General features: G+C 36.9%; 1 protein-coding gene and 1 pseudogene across 9 annotated transcripts in view; both read left to right on the forward strand.

Moving 5' to 3' along the window:
* PTPRD (protein tyrosine phosphatase receptor type D) overlaps positions 1 to 24,626 on the forward strand; it is a 685,849-nt gene that overhangs the window by 583,496 nt on the left and 77,727 nt on the right. The window lies entirely within an intron of this gene.
* On the forward strand, positions 1,114 to 13,513 carry LOC143673547 (cell division control protein 42 homolog pseudogene; annotated as a pseudogene).

Consider the following 24,626-nt stretch of genomic DNA (forward strand, 5'->3'; position numbering starts at 1 on the left):
GTGTGTGTGTGTGTGTGTGTGTGTGTGTGTGTGTTTGGCTTCTGTGGCATTTATCAAGCAGAAAGTTGCAAAACTTGGTATCTCTGGCATTCCCCAGCAACCTGAACCCATAATAAAGCCAGGTTATGAATTATTGATAATTGGACCAAGATTATACTTTTAGAGCAAGTTATTTAACTTAACCTTGATTAAACCTTAGATTAAAATGTACAGCTCAATTTTGTTGTTGTACCAACAAAAGGTTGTTGGGTGCTTGAATAGGCCAAATTCTATCATAAAGCGTTTCTACTGATGTACTTAACTGGAATCTTAAAATACGGCCCCATTGCTTCTGTTGGCTCTGGTATATCAGCTTTAAAATGGAGAGGTTGAACCAAATGGTCTTTCAGTTCCTACTGGCTCTGACGTTGTGCCCTGCACGTTCAGTAAGAACCACTAAGAAAAGCCCCAGTCTCAGGCATTTAACAGGGTAGCAAGTACGTGAAGAACTCCAAGAAAAAAACAGGGAGAAGTAGGGCCTGGGGCAATCTGGGTATCTGTACTGCCTCCCTAGAAATCTTCAAATATTCAATTTTAGATAATTTTAATTACTGTAGTGACTAAACAAACATCTTTGACCTCTATGTGCCTCAGCCTCAAGAAGTGAATGAGAAGGCCTTTTATTCTATCCTGTACTCTAATATCTTTGTCAAATACTTAATAGACCATAAAAGGAGTTTTGTTTGTTGGTTAATTTTCTTGTTTATCCATTAAGTTATATGTTCCTTCATTCTGTTCCAAGAATTCGAGTTCAGAAAATTCAAGTTGGATTGTGAATTGGCTTATTTTCTCACATCTTCTGCTTATCTCTACCCTGTTCTTACTTTGATCATGATGTCTCTTTTTAAATTATGCATTATCCATTAAAATGGTTTCTCTCATTTCCGGTTTGGGGCTTGAGGCTGCAAATTGAGTTTTAGAAGAAAAAAAACAATGCATATAAAGAATGCCATGTGGGGAATATATAAATTAACTTTAGTTAAATGTCAGTTTTTACCAGTCAGCACTCTTACCTCCTCAACTTGCTTTTTTATTTATATAATTGTTCTTATTATTTTGCTTTGTCATATTTTCTTTGTATCCCTGCTTTAATATTTTATCATGGTCATAAGTGATGTAATGGCCACAAAAAATAAAAGTTGATAGCTCACCCTGCTGATAAACCACTGCTCCGTTCTCCACCAATGAAATGTAAACCATTGGCAATGATATTTGCATCACTCAAGCAATCCTTGAATGAAAGAATCAGTTGTATCTTTTGGATACAGTAAGTGGCCTCCTTTAAATATGTGATTTCTCAAGAAATGCTCCATGCAAAGCTACTCTAATGATATTCATTAAGCCATTAGACTAGAAGTGCTCCTTGAAAGTAGTTATGAACTGCATGCAGCAGTGCTTACATTAAAAACTCCCCCATTAGCCATTGGCATGATGGCCCACGCTGGTTCTTTACCATTTATCATGGCGATCATCTGTGATTAAAGCTCCCTGGGCATGAATTGACTCTACTTTGGCTTAACATCCATGAAGGAGATATTTAAGTGTTGTGTTCATCTGTGATAATAGGATTAAGGCCTCTACATAGGTCAGAGAGCAACACTGAAGTTTTTGGTTTTTGGTTTTAGGTTTTTTGTTGTTAGTGTTATTTACTATTTTCCATATAAATTTAAATAGATTTTACTGATTTTTAGTGGGAAATAAAAAGAGTAAAGGAGACTTACATTATTTTCAAACACCTAATCATTTTGGCATAATCACCTTGGATTAATGTGTATACCCAGCTCTCAAGAAGCTAATTTTGTTTCTCAGATTCTAAGACTGAAACAGAAGTTAAAGGCCTGAAAGCTGTTTGCACTGATCCTGAGGTTAGAATAGAAGAAAATAAATCCAAATCAGAGCACAGTGTAATTCATATCAGAAACCTCCTTTCCTTAAAGGAAATTGAATTCAGACATTAAGCACAATGACAGCTAGAAAAAGAGACCCGAGAAATTAATGTAACCCCCATCTCTGAAGATCTTTACAGATTCTTTGTTTTAATTTTCTGATATAAGAGTACAAAGTTTTACTAGATTTTAAGTAGTCAGAATTTGAATAGATGATCTAGGATGCAGACTGTAAAGTCCCTTTAAGTTGATAAGAGCTGTCAGAATCAATGCATTAGACTGGTGGATCTTTAGACTAAATCAGTATAAAATCATTGGTGTGCTTGTATCATGTAGATCTTGCCAAACAAAATCAGGGTCTCGGTCTTTAAAGTGCCTAAGAATCATTTGGAAGCCTACTTAGAATGCAGATTCCTGGGCCCAACCCAGAAAATGCTGGCTCGTTAGGTCAACCATGGTACCCAGGCATCTTCCTTTTTAAAAAGTATTCAAGGAACTTTGATGCCTGCTCTCTAAAGACTTCACTTTAAGAAACATCATTTGTTCAGAGAAATGCATTACAGAGCATGATTCCACAATCTTCATTTCTCCAATTCCTGAGATGCCAAATAAACCAGTATATTTCAGTTTTATTTAATAGCCACCAGAGTCATCATTATCATTACCAATACCACATACTCAAATCCTATTTATATTAGAGTGGTTATAACTACAGGCCAATAGTGTCTGCATAAGGGAAAACAAAAGGGTGTTTGATTTGTTATAGATCCAAAGGCTGCAATACAGCTGTGCTTCAATACCTGTCACCTAAAACTGAGAGGTTGTGGGGTTTTCCTGAAATCTTCTCTGAAATTCTCATCCCTGTGCCTTTCTTTAGACTGACTTTATTCTTCCCCCTTTGCAGGCCAGTTTTTCTGTTTCTTTTCTTAACACAGAAAACATGGTCTTTCTCATATTTTTACAGATATTTAGGTCTCTTCAAGAAAGATGCAAAATTTTTCTTGCCAGTTAAATTCCAAATGCCAGTAGATAATTTCTGAAATCAACTGAGGGTAGATAATCTCTGAAATCAATTTCAACTGGCATTTTGTTAGAGAAACATGCATTAGGACATGGATGAAAAGAGTCTGTCCATATGGATCTGAGTCCTTTGGTTTGGAGAGAGGGAAATTTCCACAAACAGAGGCTCCTGAGAAGAAAAGATAATCCAAAAATTATCCACCACACTAGTACAGAAAAGCACTATGCAGAGAGCTGAGAAGAATATAGAAGTTTTAAGAACCCTTTGTTCCCAGGATGTCTAGTTGGCAAGAGCAGATACATTCAAATATAAGAAGAACACCAAGGAGCAAGGCCTGGGTGCTAACGGAATGCTTTAGGGATTCAAGAAAGTTCCAAGCGAGACAGAGAAGTTGGGTAAGTTACTGAAAAAAGGGATGATACTAGAAGGAGAGGTAGGTATAAGAGGAGTGAAGAGCACTTTGTCAAAAGAAAGGCTAAAGACAGAGGAAAAGATGTTCTGGTACTTGCGTACTCCAAGAATGATCTACAGACTAAAACCATTGATATCACTTGAGAACTTCTGAGAAATGCATTACTTTAGACCCTATCCCAGACCTACTGAATCAGAATCAGGGTTTTAGCAAAGTACTCTGATGTGTCTGCATAGTAAAGTATACTTGGAGGGGGCATTAAGTGGACTTGTTATGATGGAACAAATCATTTATAGTAGGAAGTTGGGTGAGATAAAGTTGGGCAGGTTAAACAGGAACAAGAATTATAATGGGTTTTCATTATCAGGCTCACCAGTTTCAAGGCTGGGGTTGTTAAATGGTGGAAAGGTCATTGGTTTTGGGCTTTGGACACAGAAAAAAAATTGTATTTTAACTGAATACTGTGTGTTGCAGCAACCTTGAACAGTTACATACCCCTATGCATTTCTCATCTGTAAAATATGCTGCCATGAGAATTAGAGAATGTGTGTTTATATGTGTATATATTCTAGCACATATAAGATATATATATATGTATATCTATAGTAAGGAGCTCAATATGAAGTCAATAAAATACTGAGCTATTTTTATATAGAGAGCCACTGAAAGATTTCCAGAGAGAATAAATTTTGACCATCTGCTAAGCATTTACTAAGTCTTCTGCCATGCCTACCCTAAAGTAACCTATTCTCTCACCAGACAGATATGATGTCAATTAAAAATTGCAATGAAAAACCTCTCGTGATGAAATTGTTTTAAGATATGATGAGAATTTAGAGGATATTTACAGAATTGTTTTTTGAGAAATTATTCTATCTTCAGTGTATATAATGGAATGAAGTAGAATCCAGGGGCAAGAAGAGCAATTAGGAGATTATAAAGATGTTCTTAGTTTAAGATCACACGTGTGCCCCGGCAGAGGAGCTGCGGTCAGCATCGAATTTGAAATATTTAAAGTGGATACAAAATTGGTTCAGCAATGCAGACAATTAAGTGCGTTGTTGTGGGTAACGGTGCCATTGGTAAAACACGTCTCCTGACACCCTACACAACAAGCACATTTCCATCTGATATTGGGCCAGCTGTTTTTGATAACTGTGCAGTCACAGTTATGTCTGGTGGAGAGCCACAAACTCTTGGACTTCCTGATACTGTAGGACAAGAGGATTATGACATTACGATTGCTGAGTTATCCACAAACAGATGTATTTCTAGTCTGTTTTTTCAATGGTCTCTACATCCTCATTTGAAAATGTAAAAGAAAAGTGGGTACCTGAGATAACTCATCACTGTCTAAAGAGTTCTTTCTTGCTTGTTGGGACCCAAGTTGATCTCACAGATGACCCCTCCACTATTGAGAAACTTGCCAAGAACAAACAGCAGCCTATCACTCCAACTCCTGAAAGGCTGGCCTGGGACCTGAAGGCGGTCAAATATGTGGAGTGCTCCACACTCACGTGGAGAGGTGTGAAGGATGTGTTTGAGGAGGCTATCCTAGTTGCCCTCGAGCCTCCAGAAACTCAACCCAAAAGGAAGTGCTATATATTCTAAACTATTCTCTCCTTTCCCTCTTTGCTGCTGGTTCCTGTCCCACTACTGTAGAGAGGTAGTTTAAAAACAAAGGAATAAAACCATCTTGTTTGGGGAAAAACAAAAAAGAGCATACATATTCAAATTGGATGTCCTAAATGATAAATTTATTATTGCTTTTCCTGTATTTGCATTTTAACACCTGTAAGAAGTGAGAAATGGACTTACATATCATGAAATATAAAACAATAGTACTGTTATTTATAATTACCTTTACCAGAGATCTTTATTTCTTCAGGCCACTTTGAACCACTATCTAGTGCCTGTCCTTCAGTCTGAAGAACTTCCTTTGGCCTTGCTTAGGGCAGCTCTGGTGATAATGCACTCCCTCAGCTTCTGTTTATCTTGGAATATCTTAATCTGTCCCTAATTATTGAAAAAAATCTTCTGGATATAAAATTATTGGTTGGCAGTTGCTTTCTCCCAGCACTTTAAGTAGTTCAACCCAATGCTTTCTTGCCTCCATGGTTTCTGATGAGAAATCAGCACTTAATCTAATTGAACCTCTTCTGTATATAACACATTGCTTTTCTCTTGCAGTTTTCAGAACTCTGTCATTGTCCCTTGTGTTTGACAATCTGATCAGTATGTGGTAGGGCAGATTTCTCTCCAGGTTTATTCTGTTTGAGCATGTTCATGTCTTTTGCTATGTTTGTGTAGTTTTCTGTCATTATTTCTTTGAGTACTTCTTCTGCCCCTTCCTCTCTTCTCCTGGGATCTTACATATATAACGGCATGTTTGATGTTTCCCATAAGTCTCTTAGATTATTTTTGCTTTTCATAATTGCTTTTTTTTTCTTTCTGCTCCTTAGCCTTGACAACTGTCTTAGTCTTCGAGTTCACTGATTCTTTCTTCTGCCATCTCCAATCTGCTATTGAAAACCTCCTGAGAAGTTTTCATTTCAGTTATTATGGTCTTCCCCTCCAGTCCACAGTCTAGCCTTCCTTGATGTTTTCTGAATTTTCACCCTCTTTCTTTGGATGGTCCATCATTTCCTGTTTCTTTGTTTTGTAATCTTTTGTTGCACATTGTATTGTGTGTGTTTTTATTGTATATAATATTTTAAACATTAGCTGTGGAACTTATTACCTGAGATGTCTATTTCTTGAATTTGTATGGAGCCGGTGATAATGGCAGTAATTTTCTTGAGTGTCGGGAGCTCATAAAACCCAGCAAACGTAAGCAAAAACCACCTTTCACCATCTGCAAATCAGCTTTATGTTAGTTGATGTTCTCCTTCAGAGTTTAGCCCTCAGGTCAGCTCAAGGCAAATGTCTTTTCTGGGCCTGTGTTTTGTCATGGGCTTGTGCTTGCTAGTGGCCTTAGGGATTCTCCTGTTTACAGGAGTTTGAATGCCCGGCTCTGTGTCCCAGCAAACAGACCCACTCCCGCTCCTGGGTATTCTCTACTGCTGTACTTAAAGTAGGTAAGACTTCCCCAGGCCATCCACCCCAGGTGTTTCTCACATTGCTTTCTTCTGTCAAGCTTCTGTTAGGAGGGCAAATTCTGGGAGAGAGGCATATTAGAGAGGATTTTCCCTAATCTGTCTTCCCCAGCTAGAAAAAGTCCAGGGACCCACTAAGGGTGCTTTGGCCAGTTCAGAACTGCCGTGGGGAGAGATGAGGGAGGGGCCAGAAATGGCACCACAGCTTCCTTAAGCTGTTCTTTCTTGACCTGGTACCTGCCCAGCAAATGCAACCCTTCCACTGACCTCCACAGTTCTCAGGCAGCATATCATCTCTACGTCTCCTGTGCCTTCTTGTCCAGGAAGGGTTGGAACAATGGCTGCCCTCTGAGTCAGGCCCCTAGTGATTTGAAATAGCAAATCAAAAGCAGTGATAAGGGTTTGGACTGCACTCCCTCTTCCCCCATCCTCTAACCTCACAGCCCCAGATCTTGAGGGAAGAGATTCTTATGTCTGTTTCTGGCACCAGCATGTTGCGCTAGGGACCAGCCTCCACTGCTGATCTCAGTTAGAATCAGGGATGAGTACAGGTGAGCACCACATGAAGAGAGCAACTCAGTGGTATTTACCACAGTTTACCAGCTTCTGCCTTTTGCTCATCTCTGGATGCTGCACAGTCTTTTCCTAGACTCCATAGTTTTAAAAAAGTTTATTCAGACAGCTCCACCTGTGTAAAAGTTGCTCTGCTGGAGGGACTGACTCCTGAATCCCCCTACTTTGCCATCCTCCCACAGTTCTTCCTTCCATCCTTCTGTTTTAATAACATGTATTTGATCTCTGTCTAATAAGCTAAAATTTCACATTACCCTAATGAGATAGATAAAGGAAAAGATACTTTACTTCCTTTTTGAAAATGAAATACATCAGGATTTTGTCTCTTGGCACATTATACTGTGCCAAGACATGTAGAAACATTTAAAAATATTTTGCTTACATTCTCTATTTTAATTTTTAGGTCTAGAATAGAACTCAGAGATCATGTGCTTTAACCCTCTCATTTTTGAGGTAAGAAAACTGAACCTGAAAAAGGAGTGACTTGCCCAAGACCCCACGGCTAGTATGTGGCAGTACTACAATGTAAATTCATGTCTTCTTCTCCTTCACTGTGCCTTAACTTGCCTCCTCTAGAGAGGCCTAAATATTTTACTCTTTATTTCTTACTATGCCCTGATTATAGAGTCTAGAAACCTGTCTTCAACTAGATCAAAATATTTATAAAGAAAATTGCTGTGAAAATGTCATGGTCTACCAATTGGTATTGCATGACTAGACCTAGGAAAACCCAAGTTTGCATTTCTTTTCTACATTGATATTTTCTCCATTTCCAATTGCCAACATTGTATTTCTCCATGAAAAGGACAAAAGTTGCTTATCATCAAAGTAATAACTACAAAAGAAAACATTCTAAAGTTCCCTTGAAAAGGTTCTTGGTATAGATGACCACACGTACCAGAGAATATTCACAGGCACCACACAGCCTTCATCAGTGTTTTATAAACCTCTTAGCAGTCATAATGCAAAACCTCTTGTCATACCTGTGCTCAACTAGTTTATGATTTGTATGTAAACTCATGAGAGTGGGCATGTGTTATACAGACAAAAACAAGAAACCAGAAAAACAAAATAAAACGAAAAAACCGACAAAGCGCAACTGACTTTTTGCCAGCTTTGCATGCATTATATTTTTCTTTGAAGTGGCTCCTCTTCTTCCTAAAGGAGGAAAGTTTCGGATGACAGAGATCTCTTCATCCGTTTTGGGAAGTTGAAGAGTAGAATAGGGCAAGGGAAACCACTCCATTTCTAAAGTATTGTGACACATGAGTCACAAGAGATAGGAAGTTTCTGTTTTGAAAATTTGGAATGAATTATGGTGATTTGTAATGAAACAAAGAGTGATTTTATAAAATAAAAATATTGTGATCAAAAATTGCTAGTACCAACAATGGGTGCGAACAGAACAAAGAGTGTTTTTCTGTTAAAGAGCTTCTTTTCCCAGTCAATGTTGCCACCTGGTCTGTCAGCACTGAAGCTTTATTTTCAGACCCTTTTCTCTCAGAAAATAAACTGTTATACCTTTTGACAGTACAGAACTGTACACATTTTAATACAGATACCTCAATACCTCAGATATAACTCAAAAGCTTATCTACTGATTGAACTCTCACTGTAGTTTTTAGAGTAAACATGGGCCTGCCCATGCAATCTTAGAAGATGATTTCCTTGTTGCAAGATTTAGGACCAGCCTCACTGTGTAAGAGAGAAAGGCATAGAAAGTCCCTTCCCAGAAGCTACAATTCCACATCTTGGAAGCCAATCTAGTAGGTCCTAAAGACCTAGCAGCTCACCTTAGAAGAAACATTGCATCTAAAATCAGGGTATGTGCCTATGTGTTTATAGTATTTTATTCTTTCTGAATTTCTCTGGTTGCTAACACTGTGACCAATTCTCAAATTGTAAAACTTATTTTTATTTGGAACTTTTTATGTTTGCTCATTCACCCACTTTTAAAAAAACTCAAATGTTTCCCCTACCAAAGTTAAATTCCATATCGTTCATATTGGGGCCTATTCTTTTTGTTATGTGAGTCCTATTCATCTTGTGATAATCTCAAATAAATTCAGTCTTCTGCCTCACAATTTTCGTTCTGACACAAGTTCCCCCGTAACTAATTGGCCCTTGGCAATCACTGAACACTGTCCAAAATATCTTCCCACCTGTTCCCATGTAGAGTCCAAGGCCCTCAAGGAGCAATTAATCCTGAAGTGTCTCTAGTTCCTAAGCAGGTTTTCAATTTCAAAGAGACTATAGCAGGTAGAAAAGAGGTAGCTTTTGAGTTTTATATTGCTTTTCAGATGAAGTTGGGATACGAGGGCTAAAGTTATAAGTGTATGTTTGGAGGGACCCAATAGCAGATGAGCAGATGGAGAGGTAAAATGCAGTAGATATTTCGACTCTGCCAGTTAGTAGTTGCACTGCTTCACCCTAGATCTGTCACTTACCTCTTGTAGCCTTGGTTCTCTCTTATTAAATAAGCATATAGTATTTGTTCATAAAGTTTCCATGAAGATCATGTATGTTAGGCAGGCTGCTGGTGGTGATGCCACCCTTGAAAGGCAACAGCACACAAGAGTCTGCTGGGACATCTCAAGTGTATTTTCAAGTCGTGGAAATCACTTCCTGCTTCTAATCCTGAAGTTGCAATATCCCAAGACCAGATGAATGTGTCTGTGTTTACATCACTTCCTAGAACAGCTTCTGAAGAAATCTGCAGCAGCAAGGAATTGAAGCTCGTTGCTCCCCAATATCACAGGGCTATCTTTACTTACCTATTTTTTAAATTCATTTTTTAATTAAAAGATGGTAGTGGTTTCCTGGTGCCCACCCATGCAAAAAATATATATATATATGGTAGTGGCTATATTATTTACTATGGATTTCGTAATATATCTAACAGTGTTTTACTTCTAAAAAAAATAGTCATGAAGTTCCCAGTTTGAGAAGTACACAGAGAATAAAGGAAGGGGAAATAAGCATTAAATCATTACATGAATTTATGGATTTGGCTATGTCTCGAGAGACATTAGCCTTTTAGTCATCACAGAGCTGACAATTAGAGTACTTGGCTTTAACTAAAGCTTTCATGTATGTTGCATAATCAGAACTGCATCATTTCTCATGTGATGAATAAGTTGCCCTAATGATGGGCATACATCAGCCATCCAAACTCCAGCCAAGGAGGCTTGTAGAGATCCTTGATTTATTTCATTCTTTCACCCCTTTCTTCCTGTCTGACCTCCCTCCCTTCTCTCCTTCCTTCCCTCCTTTCTTTCTCGTGCTAGTTTGGCAGAATATGACTTAATCCATTCTTTGGGTATTAAACTGCATAAAATTTTATCATGAAAATAGTGCCTAGCTTTTCTCTTGGACTTTACTGTCCAGAAAATGCTTTGCAAAGATCTTAATGGTAGAAAGTATTTCTATAGCACTTACTGTGTGCCAGGAACTCTTCTCAGCACATGACATGTTAACCCACCCAGTCCTTCAAGTAGGCCCTGTGAGTGTCCCTGGGTTAAGGTAGAGTGTCCTGAAATGCAGGAAAGAGTAACTGCCCAAGGCCATAGTGGACACGTGAGTGGTAGGGCAGGCTGTCAGTCCAGGTGGTTCAGTTTCAGAGCCATATTCTGACCACTATAGATAGTTTAATCTGCTGATTGATTTCCTTCTACAACAGTTTTCATTACAGTTATAAATAAGACAAATTTTATGCCATTGTCATGCTCTATTATGATGGTCACAAATAATAGTCATGAATATTTTCCGATCCCTAAGTAAGGCATTTTGACACAAATTTCTGACGGGTATAATTGTATTTTATTTTTGTTTTTCATATGAGGGATATTCTTTAAAAAAAGAAAGGGAGAGGGAGGATTTGTTTTGCTTTGGGTAAGAACCTTTGTACCCAACCTTCATGTTCTTGCTTAGTTTTTATTAAAAATTAGCAAGTTTGATGATAATCAAGAGTTAGTTTATAACTTAAAACAAATAGCTAGCATTCCATACTAATCTTGTCAAACAGAGAGAAATGTGTCAAATTAGACGGGTAGAGATGATCCGTCCACTAACTTGGCTCTATAGCTTTTCCTATGTATTAGTGAATACCTTTGACTTCTGATCTTAACCAGTTCATAGGAATATAAAACAGAGATGAAGCAGAAGCAGATGTTTGAAGGGATGGGGAAGATGTAAAGGCCAAGTCTTAACTCTTAGAGAGGTGAATTAAACAACTCATATCTTGGTATTTTAAATTACAGACCAGAGTTTACCTACTTGTCTAACCCCAAGGATTGAAAAAAAAACAATTAACAAAAAAATGAAGACATACACTGGCACCGTGCCCTCCTCTGCACTTAACCACTAGTCAAATTATAATTCATTAGATAAGACCCATGGTGAAAGGAAATCTTGTTCACTACAATAACTTAGGCTTTGCAAATCTACTAGAATGATGTAAAGTGACTTTTACCCTCAAGATTTATTAAACATTCTTTCATATATGCAAAATCTTCTTTAAGTTAGTGTGATTTAATTTAGTTTAAAGCTGCCAAATGATTTGAAAAAAAAAAAAAGATAGAAAAACTGCTACTTCACAGTCAGAAATTTGCCAAATTTCAAATTGGCAGGAACATACAAACTAGTTGCCTACTTACATTTTTTTTTTCATTAGATTCAGGACTTATTGTTGCTATTGCTTTGTTTGTTTTAGCTCTGGGTTTTATTTCTGTTAAAGTGAACAGTGTGTCAGTAGCATCTAACTTAATGATCTCAGCCATCCAAATTTATAGCTGGCTTGAAAAGACAGAAATTCAAACATCAGATAAGTGATTGGACTGGGTGATCTGTTTAGATCCTCTCCCTCTACCCCTAAAATTGTGTTTCAGTGATTATTATAAAATATAATTTTAAGTAAATGTTTTAGGGATCAGGTTCTGATGCAAGATTTCCCTTTGTGTTTTGTTTTGTTTTGTTTTACTGTAGAGCTGTCCCAGCTGCCCCTTTCCTGCACGCTTTGGTCCATTCTCTTCTATTGGTATTCTGTAACTTGGAGGTGCAGACGTGGCTGCAGTGATTGAGAAACCATAATTAGCGTAATTAATGAACAGTGAAATACTACCTCCCTTTGTGTTAAGAGACATTAGGGTGCTGTATTTATGGAAACTTAGGCCCCATTTTTCCCCACAGGAATTAATTGACCTCCATGTCAAAAGCTGAGACGTGAGAAAAATACAAATTTTCAGCATAATTGTTGGAGTTGGTGGGTGTTGCTGTACAGCAGGAGATTGATGTCCACTTGTTGTTCCTTTTCTTCTCAGTTTGCATGGATTCTTGCTGTCACAGCCCGAGGAGTTCTTCTAATATCTTTAAAAAAAAATCTTCATGAAGTTCCAGAGGTTTGAATCCAGTGTCAGGGAATTAATATTGTGAAATTATATATAAGATTTCCTATAATCTTAGCATCTAATCCCCTCCTGTCATTTTACTGATATAAGGACTTTTTCAGGGAGGTGAAGTACTTGGCTGAAGTCGAACAGTCAGTTTCCTGTCCAACAGTGTACAACAGTTGATATTTTCTGGGTGGACTCCCTAGATAAAAACAAAATATGAATAAAACTAAATGTTTGGGGAGAAAAAAAAAAACTTTAGTAATGCATCATAAGGTCTGTTTGGATACCTCGAGATATCAGAGATGTTTTACTTTCTATATGAGAATCCAAATTATAAACACTACTAGAAATTTGGGTAGCTATCAAAGATTGGAGTGAAAGATGATTTTTTAATTGGGAAAAAAATAGTAGTTTTAGGCAAACAAAAAAAGGTTGATATACTTTATATATTTTTTATCATTTTATTATTGCACTATATAATTCACATACCGTAAAATTCACCATTTTAAAATGTACCTTTCTTTACATTTGAATTTTAAAATGGGCCTTTTTTAAAGTATCAGGGAAATCACTACACTTGTTTTCCCACCTTGAGTGAAAATGGGGTTTCTTTTGTTTGTATTGCTTTTAAATATTGGATGGAGAAAGCTAAGTGGAATTGTTTGAAAATGCTAGTGTCATAGTCTGGGATGAGCTCCAGTTTGAGGCCCAAAGATGAGGCTAATATTAAGGTGAGGCCAGCGCCTACCTCTGTGCAGCTGGCAGATTTCATTTGATCCTTGCTACACTTAAACTCATGATATAGCAAGGCACTAAAAAGCCTTCGTTGGTTTACTTGTGTGTCTTCTACTGGACTCAAAGCTCCCTCACGGCAGGAAGGTATCTTACTTATCAATGTATCCCTGTGACTAGCGTAGTATATGCTTCTGGAATGAATGTATGCCACAGTTTGAAAAATGGAACAGGTTCCTGGTTTGCTGTTTGCATCTCTCTCTCCGCACAGTCATGGGATACCAAGATCATTTATCAAGTCACCATAAAGATGCTTCATTAGGTTACAATATTACTGTTCTGCAGGAGAGGTCCTATGGGGACAGAGGAGCAAAAATCGTCCATGTGGGTGGAGGGCAAAAGTCCTCTATGTGGGTGGAGCATCACCTTTGGCTTTCCTTGTAGACCCCCCACCCAGGCAATATATTTTCAGGATGGTACAGGAGATCAAGCTCCTTTACAAGGATTATGTACACTGATAGAGAAGCCGTTTCCCTGCCTGAAATAAAGTAACTAAGGATGCTGATTGCTGAACTCAGTTTGCCTACTCTCCCAGCGTCTGTAAAGAAAAATGATCAGGAGTGTCTGTGTCCTCCCTCTGGGGGAGGTGGGGGATATGGGGGGTGGGGAATCTTCTTTCCCCAAAGCTAATAAATCTTCCAGAAAGTTTCACAAAGATTCACAGTTTTATCATAAAAATACTGTCATGAAAAAAACATCTTTGTTCCTTAAGACTTCATCTGCTCTTGCTACTCATTTGCTCTTGAAAGGGATATAGTCTTTTGTTTTTCATGTATAATCATTCCCACAGCAACCAATTGTGACACCACAGACCAAGGATTATAATTTTCATTAGAGAATAAACAAATGAACTCTGAGAAACAAAGCTGCTCATTGCTTCCAAATGTCCCTAAGAATGATGAAAAGCAGTTCTAAAAATATTAGCTACCTCAGAAAAATTTTCCAAGAACATTAACACCGATTTCTTTAGAGATGTGATACCGTTTTCAGCTTTATATTCATGCCACAGACATATACGGAGTTTTTAGTACATGCCCCAGGTACTCGCTAAACTCAGGGGGTGCAAAGATGAATAATACATTATCCTTGACAATGAATCCTAAGTCTAAAGGTTCGTTCAGTTTTTTTAGCCAAACTTTAGGCCAAAGCCACAATAATTGAAGTTTGTCAGAATTCCAATGTCAAGCAAGCTATGATTTTAGTCCAGTGTAATAGGACTTGGATTTTTGTCTTAATTTGTTATAACCAATATTTGAGGTATGATGGGATGTTTTTGGTATTCAACATTCAATAAATTTCGGAGATTGAGAAATCTAGTAGGCCTGAGCAGTGAAAATGTTAGCAGCTATCCAAAATCTAGTCCTCAAACTCTGATTTATTTGCAGATTCCTTGGAAAGAAAAGTAAATCCTTCAGACTCTTAGGTTTTTGGATGCATTGTAAAGAAACCTCATACTTTTCTTTCTCATATTCTATTGCTTGAACATTTGTTAAATAAGAGTAAGGAATAGCATCATTTTTTATTATGCTTCCTGGTAGAGTTTCTTAATATTTCTCTAAGCTGTGAGAGCAGTTATCAAGCACAGTATAAATTCAGCCAAAATTCCCCTAACTGGATGAAATACATGTCTCTACAAATAAATATGGGATGTTAAAATACCTTAAATCTCTTTCTTTTTATCCTTTATTGTATATGGCTGGTTAGGTTAACCTTCTAATATTTCAAAATCTATTGTTGGTAAAAGTGGATCCATTTGTTAGGACATGACAGCTGTATCGCTACTTATGATTGTTTAGCCTCTTGGTATTTTGTTTATCTTGTTAAATTAGCCAAGCATACTCTCAAACTAGAATGAATAAGACTTAGTCTGTGTAATTAATAGTTTTTCATAAAAAATGATAGGTGTTTCAGATAAACTCAAAAATAGTTGTCCTTTCCAGAATAAAATTGTATTTACTTCTATTACATTGCTTGATAATTTTTATTTTTGTAAAATCATATATACAGTGACATTAATTATAAACAGACATATACAGATTGTTTGGTAAGGGCATGTCCATTTAAATTTTTCCAACACTGAATCTGAGAAGGAGTTATTTTCATTCCTCTAAAGTTCTCAAGGTCTTCTTCAGTCTGTACACATTAATGGAGTATAGATTGGCCAATGGGTTAGTTTTCAGCACTCTTAATAATCAGTGCAGATTGCTGTAGATTCAATAAGTTTACAAGTTTCAGCGTTCATGAGGAGAAAATATGAAGAATGAATCATTATACCCTCAGGTTGAAAAATTTTATATGCATTTTAAAACTCAAAATTCTAAATTGGGAAGGGAGGAATGTAATTGCCAAAAAAAAATGAGTCTCCCAATTTCAAAAGGATTCCAGAGAAATGGAAACAAAAATCTGTAAATAATTAAAAATTTTATGAATGTATTTTACATGGTCCTACACTGGACTAGCCATTTATAGAATGAAAAGACATATTAATTGGCTGTATTTCCCTTTGAGACCTTGCAGTAGAATTGGGGAAATCAGGAACACACAGATGAAAGGATAAGTTAAAATAGTGAATTTAAACTTTAAAAGAAGAAATGCTACAAGGCCATACTTAGCAGTTGCCAAGTGTATGGTCCATATCGTAATTTATGACAGTAGACACACGTGAAAACGTGTGGGAAGAATCTCTAGGTAGGAGTGAATTGGAAAAGTGGAATTTGACCTGGACCTTGAAAGAAATGTAGTATTTAGAAAAAGAGAAAGGTTAAGGAAGTATTCTCCAAGCAAAAGGTAATTCCAGTGTGGAGATCCTTCAACATGACAGAGAAGAACAGAGAGCGTCAAAGGCTAGAATTTAGCATTATTCACCAGGGCTCATTATAATCAGTTCAACATTTATACTGCTATGGTGTGCACCCTGAGGGACATGGCACGGCATTAAAAAAATTTTAACAATTTTTTAAGTCTGTAAAGTAAAGAAGACAATATGAAATGTTTATGAGACAAGTGTAGAAATAGAATGTTATGGCCATTCAAAAATGTATCATCCAAAAGAATTCACTATTTCAAAGATAACTCCAGCTGGAATTTGAAGTTTTCAGTGCTCACACACCTGTGTGTTTGGATAATATTCTTTCTCATTTTGTCTTTGTGCACATAATAGGACAATAATGATGAGCTTCTATTGTATTTTGTTTGTCTCCTGCAGCCCCTTAATATAAACATGCCTTATATTCTTTCACTGGCAACCCTACATTTTGGGCATGTAACTGATTCTCTCACAGTGGTTAACAAAATACGTGGAGATGTATATGATATTATAAGATAACTGCCATAATTTTTTTGTTCAGATTCAGGAAACTATGGTTATGTCATGAAACAAAACAGTTCTTTGTTAATGACAGATTTATTGATGACAAACTTTCAGAAGGATTCTCGTAGAAATCCTATTAAAGTGCCATCCATTAAACCATTAGAACAGTCATTAAACCTGTTAGTTCAAACTGGTTATTCATGAGTTATTTGTCTCTCACCATTTTCAGTAGTTTCTGTCAATACTATTCGATGCTTTGTTCCATTATGGCCAGTCAGTTCCAAGGATGAATGTGCATCAGCTTTCCTTCTCTCTCTTCTAGCAGCACTTGTTGGGGAAGGTGGGGACAGTGTGCATGTGAGATTGAGAGAGGAAAAGACAAGAGAAAGATCAAGATTGTCTCTTTGTCCCTAATATAAGATAAAGATTGCAGTTAAGATCCCATTTTTTTTGGAAAAAAAAAAAGAATTGTGTTGAAATCCATCCATATGGAAAACTATAGCTTGTCTAACATTATCAAAGGATTTGGAAAATAAAATCTACTATGGCATTAATAGATTAAGTCCAAAACTGACAGATATCTGGTATCAAATCTATTTTCCTTAGTATACACAATTTTGATATAAGGAATTAAACTTTGAAATAGTGAATTTAGAGTTATCCTTTATCTATGTAGACTACAGTTTAGTGATTCAGAGCCCAGACCTCAAAGTCAGAAATCCGTGAGTTCACATCCCAGCTCCTCTACTTGATGGAATACCAGTATGACTTTATGAGTGTCTTAACTCTTCTAAACTTCAATTTCTTTATATATAAAATGGAGATAATCACAGTATCTGCCTCTAGATTTATTTTAAGGATAACAAGAGATTTCCTGGATGATCATCATCAAAATTGAAAGTAAATGAACTTGATTACTTCAAAGTACCAAATGGTCCATTCAAAAGAAGATCTAGTCTTGTAGTGACCCTTTCATTTTTCTTTCTTGGTGGTAAATCTGTATGGAGGTTTACCGCCTTAAGACCATGTAGAAGCCAGTTGAAAAACTTGCCATGGATTTCACAAGATACCCACCAGGTTGTTGAGTTAGTTCTATAATATGCTTCTAACATAACATGAGGAAATCCAATTTGCAGGTATAAAAAGTGTTGTGCAGTTTCCTTTTTATTCTCCCTATTTGGACAGTAGAATATGTTCACAAGTCTAAAAATTAAAGAGAACAGGTAACAAACATAAGGAAAAAATTAAAATCATTATTTATCTCCACATCTCAGAGAGAAGTGCTGGTGGTGTTGGTGTATAACATTCTAAATTTTTATATACTTGTATGTATTTATATATGTAGTTTGTGTGTGTATGTTCATATATATGTGTACAAGTGTATATATATCTTTATTTTAACAAAAGTACTGTTTTAGACTTTTTTTTTACTTCACAGTAAAAGTAAACATCTCTCCATGTCAGTTAAATACATATTAGCAATTTCAATGGCTTTTTACTTTTTTCATAGTATAAGTCATTTAAGCATTCTCCTATTAAAATATATTAATGCTACTTCTAGTTTGTTTTTTCACTATTGAACATAATTCTACAATGACCATCCTAGGCAGTTTTCCAGGGGAAGGATGTATTTTCATTTGCAAGGCTCTAGGCAGTTTAGTGTCTGATGAGGTCCAAAGCCTAGCCCTGGGGAATGGGTGAGTTAGTGATTAGCTTGGTTTGAAGAAGATATCCAGTGGAATGGATGCGAGTCATGTGGGAAAGGCTCAGGGATCTGCCAGGCCTCCAACCAGGAAAATACCTTGGTAAGATCACTTTCTCCAGAACCTAGGTTTTATAAGTGTGAGAGGTCACTGGGCTCTGGGGACCTCACGCACATTGGCTGCTCATCTTAATGATCATGTCTTCAAACTGTGGTGCCTGGATGCTGCTGTCTTCCTGTAGGGAGCAGATGCCTCGGACCCTTCATTTCCTGTGTGTCTGAACCTGAATGTTTCTTCTCCTAATCAGCAGTTGTGTTTTCTCGTTAGATATGTTAAGGCAGGCAGACATTTAAAGATATGTTAATATATGTTCTAATAATTTTGAATATATTATATTTGGGGACATCTGTGAAGGTCAAATTGTGTACTAGTCAAAAAATCAAAGGTTTTTAATTCCATTTCCAGAGCACCAAATATATATATAATTACACATAATTTTTCAGAAAGTCTTAAAATATTAGACACAATAAATTAAAGATTGTATCTATAAAATGAGCTATCATAATTATGCCTGTTATTTATAAAATAAGTTCTTTAACTTTGTTCTTTTCTTGCACAAAATGAGCACACATCCAACTGGCTTATGCAGCGCCAACTCCCCCCATGCCTTGGAAGGAAAAATGGTAATCTGGTTAGGTTAAAACAGCTGGTTAGTCAGAGCAGGATAAATGTATATTTAGAAGCCCACACTTTGTTCTCTTCCCCTTTCTCTCTTTTGTGCAACTCTGCAGGTAAATTGAGCAAGGGTGAATCATGATATCAGGCCCACCACATTTTCTCCCTCTGGCTTTTCTTTCTCATTCTTACATCAGCAGTGTAGTCAAAATGAGCCAGTACTGCCCTGCGGAAATAATGTCTTTACTTTTCCTCACCTCATCAGGTGATGGAGTACGTAAATGGGATGAGTATTTAGCAGAGCCTGCTGTTTGTCTGTGTCTCCCAATGTCTTCCTCTCTCTGCACGTCCACATCCACACCAACTGTGATGGTTCTGATACTGGATCATGAAGCTCATCTGGATCCCAATTTAGAGATGTGTATATGAGGAAATCGGGTGTCTGCTCTAACCTGAGCTGACCATATAATTTATTGCCCAATATGAGACACTTCAAGAGTGAAACAGGGTCTCATTAATGTTTACACTGGTATAACAGGTGTAAGCTAGGATATAAAAAGTCCCGCTATCACTAGCCCAGGGTATACTGCAGAGCGCTCCTCTGGGATGTTTACCCTTCCATCTGACCAGGATTTTCTCACAATTCCCGATGTAGCAGAGATGAGGCCTCAGACAAGCAAAATTGTTAAAAGCAACCAACCAAAAAGAAAATACTGTGTTAAAATGGTCAAATAATTGTGCAGACGCATGCAGGAAGTTTGTAATATGGTCTATACAGAACTGTCACCTGGCATGCAGCCACTATATGAATGTATTGCAGCATAGTCAGTGGATGTGCATGGTGTGAAAGGCTGTACAGGAGTTAGCTTAGAATGAATATCAAATCTACCGAAGACAGGAATAGCTCTCCTTGTGAATCAGATTACAGCCAAGTGTGAGCCTGGGAGCTATTCTGTCTAGTTTCAATGATTTTACTTCTTTGGTCTTTTTCAATATGTGTTTACTTTATATTCACCCTTCAGAGGGGAAGCTGATTTAACTGTTTGTAAAGTTCTGGTGTAAATGTCATTGCTGCCCTATATCCTGCCTAGAATACATTTCTGTCATTGAAATTTATATTTATACATCCACTAGATGCTAAACACTTGAATGTACAACGTCAGATAAATCAGAACCTCTTTATCATTATTGTCAAGTGATTCCAGTTTTTTTTCCAAGGGCAAGTATGTAAAATTATCAATATGCTGATATTTTTCTAATATAGTGTTTTTATCTAGAATGTTTTTTAGTTTTAACTATAAAAAAACCAATATGCATTTTAAACAAAACAAGGTTATCTTTGAAATTAATCTTTTAGTTAAGAAAGAAAGCTGAAAATTCTAGATTTTGTTTGTTCTGCACTTTCTAATTTGCTTATAAGAAAGACCAAAGTATTTATGGCATTTTGGATTGTAAATATTTCTAAGAAACTTGTGTATCGTGAGTACTGATAGTATGATGATCAGCCTGTGTGTCTTCTTAATTGTGAGTCTGTGTTCCCAGGGCGTGTTGTTACCTTACCTGCACATAATGCTGTTAACTGCAGGGGATTCTTGGTATAGATATTGTGCCCCAAAAGCAACTGTGGAAGTACATGTGTTTCAACAAGATAATCGCCCTGAATATATTTGGGTATAGGATGGGGTGGGAGAATGTTTCAAATTATTATTTAGGATTTTCTGTATTCTATCAGACTAGGAGAAAGCTTCTGTTTTTCTCATTTGTTTGGATGTAGAATTTTTATTATTTTTTTTTACCAGAAAATAAGATTTGAAAGACATTGACTGAATATTTACAAATGATTATTCATATTTCTCTTTAGAAATCCATCTGTTTTCCCGCCCTTACATCTGAAAGTAAGTGAGTGAGGAAACAAAGATTTAGCAAAGGAACTTTTAGTTAATAGGCATGGAAGGCAGTGCTGAGGTCTATAATCTGTCTGCCTATGAATGCAAAGCAAAAATAAGAGGAATGATAAGATTTCCATTATCAAATTAAATTGAAAAAGTGAGAAATATATGTGACTACTTGTGCTCTCTTTTGTTCTCTCTGTCAGAAAAAGAGATCAAGGTCCAAATTATATAATCATCCATAGTGTGGTATAGCAATTGGGAAGGCAGCATTGGATTTCTTTTCCTAAGTTATAAGCTCATTTTTATGCCTCAGTGGCAAAGGAGATCCATTTAACATTAGAAAGAAATCAAGTATTCCTTGGATGCTAAGATTGTCTTAGTCTGGGATGTTCTTATATAAGAGTGAGTGGGGACAGAAGAAGGTAAAGAAAAAAATCTAGCATTCATTTAGTGACAACCTTGCATATCGTGCCTTACTTCACTTCAACAATTTTTCTGGGTCTGTACAACATTTTCAAGGAGTGTTAAAAAATTAACACATTAGTCTTGTTAATTCTGGGCCAAACCCTGGTACCTTTCATAAGAAAGGATGCAGCTGCGGATTACTCTGTTTCTTGGTCCACCCTAATTGCACTCAGTAGATAACTTTGTCTGTTTCCTGTACCTAACTGCCCTGCACTTCAGTGTGCCTGGATGTGTCAACCAATTTTAATTCATAAATATCTCACTGTCTAAATGATTTGCAGATCAAATAACTCCTTTTTATAAATCATTGTAATTACTTCCTGCCACTTTAATCAAATTTACTCCATTCATTTCTTTAATCAAAACGGTTTAATTCCTAATAGCAATTTACTTACCTTAAAGTATCAAATTCCTCTTCTTTCTCCAAACAGCATCATACCTCCTAATCTGTGACGTCTTTTTGAAAAAATGATTCTCCATGAAGTTCTGGGTCTTTAAGAACATGAACTCTAAGCCTATCCACCCCTTTCTTAGTGTTCACTTTAATTTGAAGTAGGAGATAAATAGATAACAAGTGAAAAGTTGTGATTAAAATATATCACTACTCTCATTCCTCTAGAAAATCATCTTCAGGAACTTCGAATGTCTTTTTTCCGCATATAGTAATGTCCAGGAAAATGTCGGGGCGTATGAAAAGGTAGTGTTTAGTAAGAAACTAGAGTTTTAAATCAACAGTTCTTAAAATTGTATGTCCTTTACTGAACTCTTATTTGGAAGGATCTTTCAAAATATCTTTCCCATAGTCACACATATAAAGTAGCAAAATAGCTTATCAGAATTCTAGAGAGTCAGTAGAATCGCCCTACTGAGTTGAAAATGCAGTGGTGATGGTGGTGGTGGTGGTATTCTTTTGCTTTTTTTTAAAATTACTTTGAACCCTTGGTAAATTAGGATAAGTTCAGTGTACTTCTGGGAATAAACTGTATCCTGGGTGACATCAACTCTTCCTTCCTACCAAGGTGTGATTTAGACGCAGGTGTTTATTAACTGATTGCCTCGAGTATTACTCACCTCCCATGGTTGAATCATTTACTCTGGGTATAGTTTATCCTTTTTGATTCCTCTCCTATCAGTTTTTTTTAATAATGTAGATAAGGACGTTATGACTGCAGGTGGTTTCTACAGGAATTTTATATGTTACAATCAAAATTTCAAAACCATTAGACAAACTATAAACTTGCAATTTTATCACATACCAATGAAAAAAGTCATGTTGCCAGTATGCAGTTATATCTGATTGGAACATTTTTTGGTGCTTTTGACTAATGTATGAAATTCTGCGTATGTTTTCTGCTGTTAGAGGCGGAACACACCTACATCCATTCATTAGTTAGCGCTGAGAGTCTTGAAAATCCTCCCATGGGAACTTATATCAGAAGTGTCTTTAAAGGGTAAGACTCAGTAAATGTTGGTAACTAATTGGGTTATAGGAGAGAAGAGAATAGGAGGGGGAAAATCTGCTACTGGGTGACACTAATAGGAGAAGGGAACACAGAGTAAACGGAGACCAAGTTGCATGACCTTCCAGAACAAACCATGGCAACAGAGAGGGCAAATGCCCTGGTCTCCTGGTTTCCAGACTGCTCATCACCACACTTTCCACCCCTTCCTCACATTCCAGCTTCTAAACCATCCTTGTAGTGAACTCACTCTTTTCTCTTTGAAGTAAGTACTTATTATGCCAATTGCAGGCCTTGGCTAATTGTGCAAACCATAGCCCTTCCAAACCATATATATATTCATTTACCATTTTCAAGCTGGGAGAGAGAAAATACAAATGAAGGAGAATGGGGGGAAAGAGCTTTACTCAGGCAATGGCAGATTGCTCTTCTAGACCTCAAAAAGAACTTGGGAATATTTTCAGCAAACCACACTAAGTGAGGCCCAAATGAGCCTGCTGATGGGGAACGATGTGGAAAGACAGTATGTCTGTGGAAGTTGAGGTCACAGAAAGTTCAGTGCCCTATAAAACAGATGGTTAGTCTAACCCATAGTTTGGCTAGTCGAGTCACTGGTGTGTTCCTTCTATATAATCACATTTTTGTTAGCTGTTTTGAAAACATACACAAGAACAGGATGGATCTATCTTTTTTGTGGTTTCTCTTTGATGAGTTTCCAAAGGGCATATTTTGAGGTTTGTCTCTTGGTGCGGAAGGGGTGAAGAGTGGGATACAACATCTAGTATTGTGGTGTTTCATATATATGACTTCTATTTTTCTTCTTGGTAGAGAGGTTGAAGTTTTGTAGAAACATACTTAAAAAGTTTTTCTTTAAGATGATGACTCCAGCTTTATCAGAAAAGGTCACTCTCATATATAGATGTAATTTTATTCAATGACTATAACTTGATGTGCAAAGACTTATATAGATCAACAGCCCACTAGATTTTTATTCAGAGCCTTCCTTGCATTGTGTGGGTTTTTTTATTTTTGGTGGGGGGGGAGGGTGCATGATCCGGGAATCCAACTCAGGTCTCCCGCATGAATGGTGAGCATTCTACCTCTGAACCACCCATGCACCCTTACATTGTGTTTCAAGAGAACAAGTAAATGGCAAGCATGAGGACTTCCAGCTTGACTTAGAAAAGAAACATGGTATGGCAGCTACAGACTCAAACCTGGCAGCTGGAATGGAGACACCTCCACTTCACTAGCTCTTTGACCCTGAGAAAATTATTAAACTTTTCTGCCCCCTCACTTTCCTCACCTACAAAACTGTGACAATAATGGTGACTACTTCTTAGGGTCTTTGTGAATATATGTAGAGCACAAAGAAAACATAGTAAGTATTATATAAGAATTAGCTACCATAATTATCAGAGAAGTAAATATCTAGGTTTTAATTATAGCTTATCAACAATATTGTTTAGAACTTTGTGCAAAATTATAAATCCATCTTTTAAACAAATCCATTGTGCTGATGATCTCTTGCTTTTAGCATTAGAATTATGCTATCAATACCTATAGGGTATAGGGGAGTCTAGTGCCAGGTATGCAGACAAGAAAGCAATGTAAAATAGTTTGGCATCTCACTAAAGTTTTAGATGATACTAGAGTTCATCTCAGAACCTGAATTTTGTGGGTATATAGTGTCTTTCAAGGGCCTTGCTAACTGCCTGGTAAATAAAAAGTATATGAAGTTATATTCTTGTTCATAAATTCTGTGACAACGTGGTGTACAGATTTCATATAGCTCATTTTAAGAACTCTAGTACTCAGCTTTTGGTTGAATAAAGCTAGCTTGCTTTACTTCAGTCTTGCAGAATTCCCTTCTCATGGGATGCTAAAGGAGGCCAACTCGGTGTCCCAGCTCA

This window comes from Tamandua tetradactyla, chromosome 2, assembly GCF_023851605.1.
Source record: "Tamandua tetradactyla isolate mTamTet1 chromosome 2, mTamTet1.pri, whole genome shotgun sequence".
In the NCBI taxonomy this organism is placed as follows: domain Eukaryota; kingdom Metazoa; phylum Chordata; class Mammalia; order Pilosa; family Myrmecophagidae; genus Tamandua; species Tamandua tetradactyla.